General features: G+C 46.3%; 1 protein-coding gene across 1 annotated transcript in view; it reads left to right on the forward strand.

Annotated features, from left to right (window-relative positions):
* LOC127028123 (amyloid-beta A4 precursor protein-binding family A member 1) overlaps positions 1 to 16,156 on the forward strand; it is a gene marked incomplete at both ends in the record, with an annotated part of 57,376 nt that overhangs the window by 26,038 nt on the left and 15,182 nt on the right. The window lies entirely within an intron of this gene.

The raw sequence follows: 16,156 nt of genomic DNA on the forward strand, positions 1-16,156 counted from the left end.
CCATAGGGCCTGTCGCCGGGGTCTGAGTAGCTACAGTGCTTGTTGTAGGGGTTAGAGTAGCTGCAGTAGCTGTCGCCAGAGTTTGAGTAGCCGCAGTGCTTGTCATAGGGATTAGAGTAGCTGCAGTGCTTGTTGCTGGAGTTTGAGTAGCCGTAGTCGTGGGAGTTGATCTCTGGGTGGTATTTTTAAATAGTTGTTTAACCCTAGACAAGATCTGAATCACATTCAGGAACAGGCTGATTCCTAGCAATAGGACCATGCTGAGTTCAACATCCCAAGGATATTCAAAATTTACAAACTCCTCCAATGCTATTGTAATTAACCTGGCAGAGAAAGGGAAGATGTGGGGAGATGTCTCCCTAATAGGTTGGCTCCCCGAGGAGAAAAGGTAGAAAGTGCAATTATTAATATTCTCTAGGAGATAGCACCCGAAGTACAGAGATGTCTCCTCCATAGATTGGCTCCCAGAGGAGAAAAGGTAAAAGGTACAATTATTAATAGTCTCCCATAGGTGGCTCCCGAAGTACGGAGGTGACAACAATGCTGAGTACAAACACCTGATTAGTTTCACGGCCTGCACTTCTACCATATCATAAGGCAGTGTTACAAACAACAACAACGCGATAACTCTAGCCCGGTTCCCACAGGTGATAAACAGCACAACAGGGAGCATATACTGCAAGTAGGGCATTACATAATGCAATTTCAAGAACAACCACACCAACCTTGAGAGCAAAAGAGTCTACATTGTAACCAGTGACTATCAAACCAATACAATGAATACTTATAACAAGTTTCTTTTAACACACTCTGATCAGATCTGTTGTTATATCTCAACCCTTCGTGCCCCACGTTGGGCGCCAAAAGGGCTGTCGTGGTTTAACCCCAGCCAGCAACTAAGCACCACGCAGCCGCTTCCCCCTCCCCGCTCCCAGTGGGGTGGGGAGGAGGAAAAAGAAAGTAAAACTCGTGGGTTGAGATAAGAACAGTTTAATAACTAAAGTGAAATAAAATACACTACTACTGCTAATAATAATAATAATATAATAATAATAATTGTAATGAAAAGGAATATAACAAAAAAAAGAAATAACACCCAAGAAAAGACAAGTGATGCACAATGCAATTGCTCACCACCTGCTGACCAATGCCCGAGCCGCGATCCGCGCCTCCTGGCCAACTCCCCCCTGTTTATATACTGGGCATGACGTTCCATGGTATGGAATATCCCTTTGGCTAGTTCAGGTCAGCTGTCCTGGCTATGCTCCCTCCCAGCTTCTTGCACACCTGCTTGCTGGCAGAGCATGGGAAACTGAAAAGTCCTTGGCTTAAGATAAGCGCTACTTAGCAACAACTAAAACATCAGCATGTTATCAACATCATTCTCACACTAAATCCAAAACACAGCACTGTACCAGCTACTAAGAAGAAAGTTAACTCTGTCCCAGCCGAAACCAGGACAATCCCATAATGTGTCCCACCCCCTAGGCAGCAACCACCCTTAGTCCGAAAGGTTATCTGGAGAGCTGCTCCCGATGACTCATGGTGATGGGTTTCATACCTGGAGACTGGGGCTGAGGCTCTCCTGGGAGAGCCCTAGGAAAGACCTGGACAGGGGATCCCTCCTCTGAGTCTGTAATTTGGGTTCCCCTGCCTGCCTTAGTGCCTCTGTGCTCCTCTGGTCTTGTGGAGATGGGCCTTTGATGGGCTGATAGCTCCTGTGATGGGCCTGGGAGTAGCTGGGGCAGGGTATTATTTGGGTTCCCCCACCTGCCATTGCCTCTCTGGTCCTTTGTGTGTGTGCAGATGAGCTTTTCGTCATATAACATAACAGTAAGGAGTACTTTAAATCCGCAAAAAAAAAATATACACCATAGATGCTCTAGAGGAAAAATTGACCTTGGAGCTTCATGCACTGATTCACTAATCATAAATTGAAATATAAGTAGTATCAACATGGGAATGGGGAGGGACTGTATACATACTTGTTCAAGGAAGGGGATAACTCCGATTACACACACACACACACACACACCCCCCACACACACAACCCCTGTGGAACAGCTGTTGTTGCCATACTGTTTTTCTATGGGTGTCTGTCAAAGCATGACTGTGGTTATAGAATCATAGAATCATTTAGGTTGGAAAAGATCTTTAAGATCATCGAGTCCAACCTGCCAAGCAGAGAGGGCCGCCGGGGGAGCGGGGGCCTGAAGCTGGAGCAGAACCAGGCAAGCGCAGGAGCTACACCCCTTCAGACGCACGTTTAATGGCAGCCTGCGAATCTGCCGGCGCCAACCCCTGGGCTACCTCTCTACAGACATCACTGGCCAGGCCATGAATATAGAGGGGTAACAAAGGGTCATCCCCTCAATTCAGCTCCGACGACATGCGGATTGACATAGAATCATAGAATCATAGAATCATTTAGGTTGGAAAAGACCTTTAAGATCATCGAGACCAACCGTTAACCTAACACTGCCAAGTCCACCACTAAACCATGTCCCTAAGCACCACGCCTACACAACTTTGAAATACCTCCAGGGACGGTGACTCAACCACTTCCTTGGGCAGCCTGTTCCAATGTTTGATAACCCTTTTGGTGAAGAAATTTTTCCTAATATCCAGTCTAAACCTCCCCTGGCGCAACTTGAGGCCATTTCCTCTTGTCCTATCACTTGTTACTTGGGAAAAGAGACCGACACCCACCTCGCTACAACCTCCTTTCAGGTAGTTGTAGAGAGCGATAAGGTCTCCCCTCAGCCTCCTTTTCTCCAGACTAAACAACCCCAGTTCCCTCAGCCGCTCCTCATAGGACTTGTTCTCTAGACCCTTCACCAGCTTTGTTGCTCTTCTTTGGACATGCTCCAGCACCTCAATGTCTTTCTTGTAGTGAGGGGCCCAAAACTGAACACAGCATTCGAGGTGCAGCCTCACCAGTGCTGAGTACAGGGGGACAATCACTTCCCTAGTCCTGCTGGCCACACTATTTCTGATAGAAGCCAGGATGCTATTGGCCGCCTTGGCTACCTGGGCACACTGCCGGCTCATATTCAGCTGGCTGTCGACCAACACCCCCGGGTCCTTTTCCGCCAGGCAGCTTTCCAGCCGCTCTTCCCCAAGCCTGTAGCGTTGCATGGGGTTGTTGTGATCCAAGTGCAGGACCCGGCACTTAGCCTTGTTGAATCTCACACAATTGGCCTAGGCCCATGGATCCAGCCTGTCCAGATCCCTCTGTAGAGCCTTCCTACCCTCAAGCAGATCAACACTCCTGCCCAACTTGGTGTCGTCTGCAAACTTACCGAGGGTGCACTCGATCCCCTCGTCCAGATCATTGATAAAGATATTAAACAGAACTGGCCCCAATACTGAGCCCTGGGGAACACCACTTGTGACCGGCCGCCAACTGGATTTAACTCCATTCACCACAACTCTTTGGGCCCGGCCATCCAGCCAGTTTTTTACCCAGCAAAGAGTACGCCCATCCAAACCATGAGCAGCCAGTTTCTCCAGGAGAATGCTGTGGGAAACGGTGTCAAAGGCTTTATTAAAGCCCAGGTAAACAACATCCACAGCCTTTCCCTCATCCACTAAGCGGGTCACCTTGTCATAGAAGGAGATCAGGTTAGTCAAGCAGGACCTGCCTTTCATAAACCCATGCTGACTGGCCTGATCACCTGCTTGTCCTGTACGTGCCATGTGATGGCACTCAAGGTGATCTCCTCCATAACCTTCCCCGACACCAAGGTCAGACTGACAGGCCTGTAGTTCCCCGGATCTTCCTTCCGGCCCTTCCTGTAGATGGGCGTCACATTTGCTAACTTCCAGTCAACTGGGACCTCCCCGGTTAGCCAGGACTGCTGATAAATGATTGAAAGTGGCTTGGTGAGCGCTTCCGCCAGCTCCCTCAGGACCCTTGGGTGGATCCATCCGGCCCCATAGACTCATGTATGTCTAAGTGGTGTAGCAGATCGCTAACCATTTCCCCTTGGATTATGGGGGCTTCATTCTGCTCCCCGTCCCTGTCTTCCAGCTCAGGGGCTGGGTACCCCGAGAACAACTGGTCTTACTATTAAAGACTGAGGCAAAGAAGGCATTAAGTACCTCAGCCTTTTCCTCATCCTTTGTCACTATGTTTCTCCCCACATCCAATAAAGGATGGAGATTCTCCTTAGCTCTCCTTTTGTTGCTAATGTATTTATAGAAACATTTTTTATTGTCTTTTACGGCAGTAGCCAGATTAAGCTCTAGTTGGACTTTGGCCCTTCTGATTTTCTCCTTGCATAACCTCACGACATCCTTGTAGTCCTCCTGAGTGGCCTGCCCCTTCTTCCAAAGGTCAGAAACTCTCTTTTTTTTCCTGAGTTCCAGCCAAAGCTCTCTGTTCAGCCAGGCCGGTCTTCTTCCCCGCCGGCTCACCTTTCGGCACATAGGGACGGCCTGTTCCTGCACCTTTAAGATTTCCTTCTTGAAGAATGTCCAGCCTTCCTGGACTCCTTTGCCCTTCAGGACTGCCTCCCAAGGGACTCTGTCAACCAGGCCCCTAAACAGGCCAAAGTCTGCCCTCCGGAAGTCGAAGGTAGCAGTTCTGCTGACCCCCCTCCTTACTTCTCCGAGAATCAAAAACTCTATCATTTCATGATCGCTGTGCCCAAGACGGCCTCCAACCATCACATCACCCACAAGTTCTTCTCTGTTCGCAAACAACAGGTCCAGCGGGGCGCCTTCCCTAGTTGGCTCACTCACCAGCTGTGTCAGGAAGTTATCATCTTCCGCACACTCCAGGAACCTCCTGGACTGTTTCCTCTCTGCTGTATTGTATTTCCAGCAGACATCGGGTAAGTTGAAGTCTCCCATGAGAACAAGGGCTAGCGATCGTGAGACTTCTCCCAGCTGCTTATAGAATATTTCATCTGCCTCTTCATCCTGGTTGGGTGGTCTATAACAGACTCCCACCATGATATCTGCCTTGTTGGCCTTCCCTCTGATTCTTACCCATAAACACTCAACCCTTTCATCACCATCGCCAAGCTCTAGACAATCAGAACACTCCCTATCATACAGGGCTACCCCACCGCCTCTCCTTCCTTGCCTGTCCCTTCTGAAGAGTTTATAGCCATCCATTGCAGCACTCCAGTTGTGTGAGTCATCCCACCATGTTTCCGTGATGGCAACTATATCATAGTTTTCCAGCTGCACAGTGGCTTCCAACTCCTCCTGTTTGTTGCCCATGCTGCGTGCATTGGTGTAGATGCACTTCAGTTGGGCCATTGATCCTGCCACCTTTTTTGGGGGAGAAGCCCTAATTCCTATGTGACCGTTCTCAGGCGCTTCCGTGGTTTCTAACACATCAATAACCCTTGTGTCTTTGCTGCCGCGTGGCTCTCCATCCCCTACCTCCACTGAGGTGGCAGACCGAGGGACCTCGCTAGCACACCGTCCTTCAAACATTGGCATGCCGCCCCACAGCTTATCTCTAGCGAGCCTGGTTTTATCCCTGTCCCCCTTCAAATCTAGTTTAAAGCTCTTTCAGTGAGCCCTGCTAACTCCTGTGCAAAGATCCTTTTCCCCCCATGAGACAGGTGTACCCCATCTGTCACCAGCAGGCCTGGTGTCGTGTAGACCGACCCATGATCGAAAACCCCAAAATTCTGCCGGTGACACCAGTCTCGGAGCCAGGTATCGATCTGCTGGCTCTTCCTGTTTCTTCCCAGAAGAATTATTTCAATAGTTCATGTTGTTTGCAATTCAGTAAGGAAAAAGTTTAGCTAAGTAATAAATTGATTGATAGGTTTTTTTTATAAGTCATTCTGTTCCACCTGTGCTGGAGTAATTACCCTATCAATTCAAAACAAATTTATATGGTGTCATGGGCAAGACAGAGTAAACAGCAATCCAGAGTGATCTGGATACTGGGGTTTATTTAAGAACAAGCAAGATTAGAGTTTTTACCCTACTTAATTATTTCACAGACTCCCCCAGGCCCCACATTATGTTTACTAGGTCTCAATTTCCCATCCCCTCAGGGGGATCAGAGCTGGTCTGGGAAGGTTGGGCAGAAGGCCATGTTAGTTCCTGCTGTGCAGCTGCTCCCAGTTAGTTACCCGTTTTAGGTGTTACTGGCCAAGGTCTCTGGGCCTCCCTCAGCATTCATCTCCACGTATCTCCCTGGTCTCTAGAATCTTCCCCCCACTTCCACGATCTTCACCTTCTTCTTTCTGGGCCTCCTTCTTTCTGAGACCACTTCTTTTCCAGAACCCATCTTCTCTGCCACGTCTTCTTTCTGGGCCCCTAAGCCCCCACTTTTCCCAATCTAAATAGTTTATGTGTGGAAGCATAACGTGTTCAGCCTCCTAATTGGTGGTTCTGTCTCATATCACTTTATTAATTGGAGGATTTTATCAGTTGCAGCTAGCAAGTAACAGGTTTGTGCTTGAGAGATTAAAAGTTCAATTTCAGACATTCACGTTCACCCCCTCTCACACACATGCGCACCCCCCCCAATCAGCTGGTCAAGAGAGGTGATTATCGCTCTGTATTTAGCATTGATGTGGCCTCACCTTGAGTATTGTGTGCAGTTCTGGGCCCCACAATTTAAGAAGGATGTTAAGGTCCTTGAATGCGTCCAGAGGAGGGCAACAAAGCTGGTGAAAGGGCTGGAAGGCATGTCCTATGAGGAATGGCTGAGGACTCTGGGTTTGTCTAGTTTGGAGAAAAATGAGGCTGAGGGGTGACCTCATTGCTCTCTACAGCTTCCTGAGGAGGGGAAGTGGAGAGGGAGGTGCTGATCTCTTCTCCCTGGTATCCAGTGACAGGACACATGGGAATGGTTCAAAGCTGCTTCAGGAGAGGTTCAGACTTGACATTAGGAAGCATTTCTTTACCGAGAGGGTGGTCAAACACTGGAACAGGCTTCCTAGAGAGGTGGTCGATGCCCCATGCCTGTCAGTGTTTAAGAGGCATTTGGCCAATGCCCTTACTAACATGCTTTAACTTTTGGTCAGGCAGTTGGACTAGATGATCTTTGTAGGTCCCTTCCAACTGGAACTATTCTGGTCTGTTCTAATTTTTAGATTTAAGATTATAAAGTTCTTCTTTTTAATGGCCTTCTTAAAAGAAGCTTTGTGTCCTGCACAAGAATCATAAAATAATCACAAATCACATAATCACAGAATGCTTGAGGTTAGAAGGGACATCTGGAGGTCATCTAGTCCAACCCCCCTACTTAAAGTAGGGTCCACTAGAGCAGGTTGCCCAGGACTGTGTCCAGTTGTGTTTTGAATATCCCCAAGGATAGAGATTCCACATCCTCTCTGAGCAACCTGTTCCGGTATTCAACCACACCATCACAGTAAAAAAGTGTGTTCTTAGGTTTAAGTGGAATTTTCTGTGTTTCTGTTTGTGCCCATTGCCTCTTGTCGTGTCACTGGGCACCACTGAAAAGAGCCTGGCTCCATCTTCTTTACACCCTCCCATCAGGTATTTATATGTTTCTGTAAGATTCTCCTGATCCTTCTCTTCTCTAGGATGAACAGTCCCAGCTCTCTCAGCCTTTCCTCATAGGAGAGGTGCTCCAGTCCCTTAATCATCTTATTGGCCCTTCTCTGGACTCTCTCCAGCATGTCCATGTCTCTCTTGTACTGGGGATCCCAGAACTGGACACAGGACTCCAGGTGTGGCCTCACCAGTGCTGAGTAGAGGTGAAAGGATCACCTCCCTCGACCTGCTGGTGACACCCATGCTAATACAGCCCAGTAGGGGGTTGGCCTTCCTTGTCGCAAGGGTATGCTGCTGCCTCATGGTCAGCTTGTTGTCCATTAAGACCCCCAGATCCTTTTCATGAGATTCCTCTCTGCCCATTTCTCCAGCCTGTTGGAGTCCCTCTGAATGGCAGCACACTCATCTGGTGTATCAGCCACTCTTCCCAGTTTTGTAGCATCTACAAACTTGCTGAGGGTACACTCTGTCCTGTCATCTAGGTCATTAATGAAGATGTTAAACAGTATTGGAGCCAGTATCAACTGCTGTTAATCGACCTCCATATAGACTTTGTGATGCTGATCACAGCCCATTGAGCCTGTCACTTCACAGTTTCCAGTCCACCCAAATGTCCACTTATCTAGTCGGTACTTCATCAGTTTGTCTATGAGGATGTTATGGGAGATGGTGTCAAAAGTCTTACTAAAGTCAAGATAAACAACAGCCACTGCTCTCCCCTCATCCACCAAGCCAGTCACCTCATCATAGAAGGCTGTCAGGTTGGTCAGACATGATTTCCCCTTCATAAATCCATGCTGACTACTCCCGATCACCTTCTTGTCCTTCATGGGCCTGGAAATGGTCTCCAGGATTAGTTGCTCCATCATCTTCCCAGGGATCAAGATGAGGCTGAACAGGCCTGTAGTCCCCTGGATCCTCGTTCCTGCCCTACTTGAAGATAGGAGTGACATTTGCTTTCTTCCAGTCCTCAAGAACCTCTCCCGATTGCCATGACCTTTCAAAGATAATCGAGAGTGGCCTTGCGATGACATCAGCCAGCTCCCTTGGCACTCGTGGGTGCATCCCATCGGGCCCCATGGACTTGTGTTTGTCCAGTTTGTTTAAATATTCCTTAACCTGATCCTCCTCCACCGATGGCAAGTCTGCCTTGCCTTGGACTTTCCCACTCATTTCAGGGACATGGGATTCCTGAAGGCAAGTCTTACCAGTAAAGACCAAGGCAAAGAAGGCATTGCGTACTTCAGCCTTCTCCATGTCCTTTGTGACCAGGTCCCCATTTCCATTCAGCAGAGGGCCCACATTTCCCCTAGTCTTCCTTTTGCTGCTGATATACCTGTAGAAACCTTTCTTGTTGCCTTTCATGTCCCTCACCAGATTCAACTCCAGGTGGGCTTTAGCTTTCCTAACCCCATCCCTGCACACTTGGATAGTGTCTCTATATTCCTCCCAGGTCACTTTTCCCTGCTTCCACCTCCTGTATGCTTCCTTTTTATGTTTGAGTTTAGTCAGGAGCTCTTTGTTCATCCATGCAGTCCTCCTGCTGCCTTTGCTTGATTTCCTGCTCTTTGGGATGGACTGTTCTTGAGCTTGGAGGAAGTGATCCTTGAAAATCAGCCAGTTCTCTTGGACCCCTCTTCTCCCCAGGACCATCTCCCATTGGATGCTTCCATGCATATTCCTGAACAGGCCAAAGCCTGCTCTCCTGAATTCCAGGGTTGTGATCTTGCTTAATGCCTTGTTTCCCTCCTCTCGGGATCCTGAACTCTGCCATCTCATGGTCACTGCAGCCAAGGCTGCCCTCGACCTTCACATCCCTGACCAGTTCTTCCTTGTTTGTAAGTATGAACTCCAGCAGAGCACCTCTACGTCAGCTCCTCAATCACCTGCATCAGGAAGTTGTCGTCAATGCACTCCAGAAACCTCCTGGATTGCTTGTGGCCTGCTGTGTTGTCCCTCCAACAGATATCAGGGTGGTTCCAGTCCCCTATGAGGACCAGAGCCTGCAAACGTGAGGCTTCTTCCAGTTGTCTGAAGAAGGCCTCATCTACTTCTTCCTGATCAGGCGGTCTATAGCAGACACCCACCACAGTGTTGTCCACATTGGTCTGCCTGCTAATCATGACCCATAAGCTCTCAGTTGGCTCATCACCCATCCCTACTCAGGGCTCCATGCATTCCTGCTGCTCTCTCACATAAAGGGCAACTCCCCCTCCTCTCCTTCCTGGCCTGTCCTTCCTAAAGAGCCTGTATCCATCCACTGCAGCACTCCAGTCATGTGAGCTATCCCACCATGTCTCCATGATCCCAATGAGTTCATAATCCTGTAACCGCACACAGAACTCTAATTCCTCATGTTTGTTCCCCATGCTGCGTGCATTAGTGTACAGACACTTCAGAGAGGCATCCAGCTGTGCTGATTTCCCAGAAAGGGTATGAGAGCTTCCCCCACAGTTCTGTCTGGTAGGCACTTTCTTTTTTATGTGGATACCCTTGGGGTAGGCCCCCTTCAGCCTTGTTTTGTTGATTACAAGGTCCCTTCTGTTCGCGTTACCCACACACTTTGCTTGCCAACCTGGTCCTCAGGTGATTGTTGGTCACTCTCTCCCTTCCCCATCCTTCCTAGTTTACCCCAGGTTGGCCAGCCTGTTGGCAAAAAAGATCCACCATTATTCAGGTGGATCCCATCTCTTCCAAGGAATCTTCGATCCTCAAAGAGGGTCCCATGGTCATAAAAACTAAAACTGTGTTACTGACACCAGCTGTGCAACCTATTGTTGACCTGTAGGATCCGTCCAGTCCTCCTCAAGCCCTTCCCCCTCACCAGCAGGATAGAGGAGAACACTACCTGGGCCTCCATGCCCTTGACCATTGCCCCCAGAGCCATGTAGTCACACTCGATACTTTCCAGGTCACCCCTGGCAGTGTCATTGGTGCCCACATGGAAGAGCAGCAGGGGGTAATAGAGCCCATCAAGCCTTGGCTGTCTTGCAACAGCATCCTGGATCCAAGCCCCCAGCAAGCAGCAAACCTCCTTAGATGACAGGTCAGGTTGGCAGATGGGAATCTCCATCCCCTGCAGCAGAGAGTCTCCTACTACTATCTCTCGCTGCTTCCTCCTGTTTTTCCTGCATGTCTCAGGTCCAGCTGGCTTGAGTGCTTTGTTGGACAAAGCTCCCAGGCCCTTGTCAGCTATGAGGGCACTGACTCTGTCCTGTGATTGCAAATTTTGAGGTGGAGCAGGAGCCTTCCTCCTGGTGCCAGAAGTCACAAGCTTCCAGCCTTTGCCATCATGGAAATCTCAGAGATCTGGTTGACCTCTTTCTTGTCATCTCTGATGCTGCGCAGTCTTTTGACCTCCTCCTGCAGCTTCTTAACTTGACGACACAGATCCTCAACGAGCACACAACTCCTGCAGACTAGAAGACTGTCTCCCAATGCCCCGGCCTCAGCAAGAGGCCCCAGGCATCCCCTGCAGAGCTGCATTCTCCTTCTGGAGCTCTGTCTGGGTTGAAATCTCCGACGTTACAGGATCAGTTGTTCCAATGGCTGCTAGGGACCATGCCCTGTGGTGTATCACCACCATTGCTGAGGAAGTATATTCTGTTCTGAGCAGAGTTGCTGGTCCCCTTCTTTGCATCCTTCTGTCCAAGCTGCTGCATCTGATGGCTGTTTCTGTTGGCAGCGCTCTGCAGCACAGATTTAATTTAGGTTGGAAGGGACCTCTGGAAGTCTCTGGTCCAACCTCCTGCTTAAAGCAGGGCCAACTTAGAACAGGTTGCTCAGGGCCTTTTCCAGTCATGTTTTGGATATCTCCAAGGACGGAGATCCCACAACCTCTCTGGGCCCCTGTTCCAGTGTCTGACCACCCTCGTGATGAAAAACGTTTTCCTCATATCTAATTGCAATTTCCCATGTTCCAACTTGTTCCAGTTGCTTCTCATCCTATCCCTGCGCGCCTCTGAGAAGCCTGGCTCTGTCTTCTCTACACCCTCCCATTAGCTAGCTGTAGACAGTAATAAGATCTCCCCCGAGCCTTCTCTTCTTAAGGCTGAACAAAACCAGCTCTCTCAGCCTTTCCTCATATGTCATGTGTGCCAGGGCCCTAATCATGTTGGTGGCCTCTGCTGGACTTGCTCCAGTGTGTCCATGTCTTTCTTGTACCGGGGGGCCCAAAACTGGATGTGGTACTCCATATGCAATCTCACAAGTGCCAAAAAGAGGGGGCAGAATAATTTCATTCTCCCTGCTGGTGCCCCTCTTGCTAATGCAGCCTAGTATGGGGTAGGCCTTCTTTGCCGCAAGGGCTCACTGCTGCCTCATCATCCACTTGTCCACCAGGACCCCCAGGTCCTTTTCTGCAAAGCTGCTTTCTAGCCAGTTGGCTCCAACCTGTCCTGTTGAATGGGGTTATTCCTCCCCAGGTGCAGGATTTGCTTTTGCCTTTGTTGAACTTCATGAAATTTGTCAGTTCATTTCTCCAGCACCAATATTCCAGTTGCCTAGCTGCTTTGTGGAATGTTTCTTAAAGTGTACAACTCTTAAAAGTATTCAAACAGTAATTGTGCTTTCAGCTATATCATTTAAATATATACCTGCCAAAATACAGGAGGGCACTTGGAAAAGAAAGAGGGTTATAGGGTTGCATACTGGAGATCATGGTTTAGGTCAAATTGACCACCCACTCTGAATTCCTTAAGTCCCTTTGGAATGTTTTTCATCCTTCAGTCTCCCAAGGATAATGTGTTTCCTGCAACACTGGTGAATGCTTTTTAGAGGCTACTTCTACACTGACTTGAAAAATCCTATGGCATATTTTTTGCATTTACTTAAAACTGCCATGCCATACAGCTGAGCATAACAAATGCTAGTGATGTTTGTATACCTTTGTAAAGTGCCTCTGTGCAAAATCCTAAATTGCTGCCATTTTGGAGCAAACGGGACCTCATCAACCTTTGAATCAAACGAATACTTTTCAAGCCTTTAGTTTAGAAATACTGTGATATCATAAAACCAGTGTCCTGGGTTCAGCTGGAATAGAGTTAATTTTCACAAGAAGCTGGGAGGGGGCACAGCCAGTACAGCTGACCTGAACTAGCCAAGGGGATATTCAATACCATATGAAGTCATGCTCAGTATATAACTAGGGGAGCTGGCCGGGGGGAGGAGGGATCGTGGCTCGGGAACGGGCTGAGCATCGGGTTCTGGGTGGTGAGCAATTGCATTGTACGTCACTTGCTTTATACATTCTTTTATTAGCATTATTGTTATTATTACTTCTTCTCTCCTTGTGTTGTCATATTAAACTGTCCTTATCTCAACCCATGAGGTTTTACCTTTTTCTTCCGATTCTCCTCCCCATCCCACTGGGGGGAGGAGGAGTGAGCGAGCGGCCGCGTGGTGCTTAGTTGCCGGCAGGGCTTAAACCACGACAACCAGCTTTATCTGTTATGCAACCTCCTCCATGCACTGCAGTTTGGAAATACTGCTCTAAACTAATGCTTTTAAAGAAGTCGTGACAGACTCTGAGGCCACATTTCTGGACTATGTTTCTTCAGATTTTATTTGTGAAATTTCACTTAATGGATGGGATAGCACAATGGAGCTTTGTTTTTAAACAGTCTGTAATGCAATCAGAAATAATAATAATAAAAAATTTTTCATGGGCTGTATACAAAAAGTAAGAGCCTGCAGGTTGCAGTTTGGGAGTACCTGCTCTAGATGAAGTAGCTTCTGGGTTAACTCAGGTTTGCTCATAATTAAAACTAGGCCAGAACCTTTAGAACATTTGGATTCCACCCTCTTATGGTTATCTTGTTCTTGTAAGGTTATTTCAAATCATTGCTGTAACAGATGTGCAAACCTCCCTATTTAGTGTGGTAAGAGACTGAGGTTGTGCTTGTTTTCCAAAACCAAAAGACTTATTTGAATACTTCACCAATAATAAGCAGCTTAGTTAATCTAAAAACTGATGTAAATTGATTTGTTTTGGATGAAAGCCGCTCTTGGTAACTTTCACCTCCTGCAAATATGGTACAAAGTATTTGGTGGAAGCTTAGTAGATTTGTTTTCAGTGTCTGTACTCAGTCTGTTAGCTTATCAAACTGTTATATGTTGTACAGTACTTTCTGAAAATGCAAATGTCAGATTGGATTAGTTTAAAATTAGGTCAGTTGTCAGTATCATTTCCCACTGTCCTAGTGCTTACCCTATTCTCTTCCATGAGCTTTCATACAGGGTGTTTGTTCCCTTTGTTCTTACTTTAATAGAATACATGAAACAAAAAAAAAGAACAGTTCTTTTGTCTTGTGGCTGCAAACATTGTCTGAACATTCCACAATGATGTAAACTTAGTTTATCATAACGGATTTACTGTGGTTTGAGAATATGTGCTTAGGTAGTCCTGCGAGGAGCAGGGAGTTAGACTTGATGATCCTTATGGGTACCTTCCAACTCAAGATATTCTCTGATTCTCTGATTCTGATTTTAAAGCAAAAATGACTTGATGGTGTGGTAGGATTTGTCAGATCATGCCTCTTGCATAGACAGTTGCTTTCACAGCTTACTTTCCTTTGTTAGATGGTTACAAATGTCAACTTCTTTCATGACATTTCTTTGCAGCATGAATTATTTCTTAAGCATGAGTAGCTGTTCTATACCATTACATTAGTTTTATGAAATATTAGAAAATCATTCACTAAGAAGCTGAAGTAAATCTACAGTCTGATGCTGTTCTCATTGAATTTGAGAGCAGAGTTCTGAATGAAGTGCATAATAGGGTATTTTGAGTCACCTTTGACATAGTGTCTGTACTGTGGAGTTCTAGCTCAAGATTTTTTTCCTTTCTATTTTTGACATGTGCTTTTCTTTTTTTGTGTGTGAGATCCATCATTGTGTATAGTTTCTAGTTTTGTCTGGAAAAGAATCTGATTTTTGGGGAACAGTTACAATTGCTTATCTGGGGAGTTTAAAAAAATAAAAATAAATCCTACCAGTGTGTTCAGAAGCTGTTGTTCAGGATATGTATGTTATTTCTTAATGTCAGTGTCAATTAATTTAATGGAGAGCCTTCAGTATGAGCCAGTTCCAATTGTTTTTGCAATAGCCTGATGATAGCAAACTATAGCATATTTCTCTATCTGAAAAAGATTATTAGAAATGTGAAAATACTTGGTTTTTGTACTGTACCAGCTACTAAGAAGAGAGTTAACTCTGTCCCAGCCGAAACCAGGACAAATAAGAAACAGAATCTAATGTTTCAGTGACTGCTTTCGCACTGTTTTAAAGCAAATCTGGCAGACTTAAGTTGTGAGCATAAACATAAAATGTTGAGTGCGTCCATGATTCAGGCTTTCTGTTTGCAGTTCCTAATACTAATTAGTCATAAATCTTTATCTATAAAGTGTTACCCTGTAGTCCTGTAATATGGTATTTCCATTGGTAGTTTTGTGTTGAATTTGCAAGGCCTCAGGACTGAAGTTTGTCAGGCCTGCTCTGTCTGAACTTTTCTTGATCTGCCCATAGCTTTGTTTTAACTTGGTTTAGCTGTAACAGCAATTTTTATAATTGATCAGGTGTCTATGGATAATATGATTTTCTTTTGTTTATCTTTGTATGGTGCCACATGGTTTTACGATTCTAATATAATAATGTAGTGTAGAGAAATACAGGCCTGGTATGATAGCAGGGGCCTTGAGAATTAGAGACACAGGATGCGGTGTAGAGGAGTACAGGCATGGGATGATAAGAGATGGGGCACACACTTTTAGCACCGGAGATCCCATGGCTATAAACTCACCAGTGGTCAGTTAAAGAAATGCAGACCTGGGGCTGGACAAAACTGATTTTAGGGGTAACAGAGAATATTGAAATAGTACCTACCATCTGTAAAAAGCCACCATATATAGTAAATTTGGATGCAACCTGGAGCTGCAGACCAATGAAGAAAGAGCAAAGATTGTAAAAGCATGTTAGCAAACATATACACATTACCCCAAGTGGATCCTGGAGTGAAGAAGCCACCAACATGAACATCATATTCTTCCTGGTGAAGGACTCCAGATGCTGACAACTTGCTGTAGCACTTCCCCCCCCCCGAATGAAACCACCAACTTTAGGCCCAAGAGGAGCAGTGGAAGGGTGAACACAACACCAGGAACAGGGGTAGAAACTAAGGAGTGGGTGTATAACGATTTCAACTTTACTATTATTCTTTTTTTTTCCTGTAATAATTAGATCTGGACTAATAATGGTTAGACTGTTAAGACTTCAATTATACTAACAATAAATTCTTGAATATATATATTAAAAAAAGGTGTGCTTCCTCTTTGACTGTAAAAAAGATTTTGAGCATAATAGGCCTTGGCATAATAGGCCCTTGCCCCCTCACAGAACACCTGTTAACTTAATTATCTAAGAAGAGATGTTCATCTTGGAAGTAAAAAGGATATCTGCCAGTAGGGTGAATCTTGCATTTCTTCAATAAGCAGGTCCATAAGTTCAGGTCTTTAGAGTCCTTGGGTTTATATTTAAACTAACTGCAAAGCAATAGAATGGCAATGATGCTTATTTTCAATCATTGTTGTTGTCACAGTAATAGTACATAAGAGGTTTTCATGGGATTAAGATGAAATATTTTTGGGTAAAGTAGTTAGAGTTA

This window comes from Gymnogyps californianus, unplaced genomic scaffold (genome assembly GCF_018139145.2).
Source record: "Gymnogyps californianus isolate 813 unplaced genomic scaffold, ASM1813914v2 HiC_scaffold_192, whole genome shotgun sequence".
Lineage (NCBI taxonomy): Eukaryota > Metazoa > Chordata > Aves > Accipitriformes > Cathartidae > Gymnogyps > Gymnogyps californianus.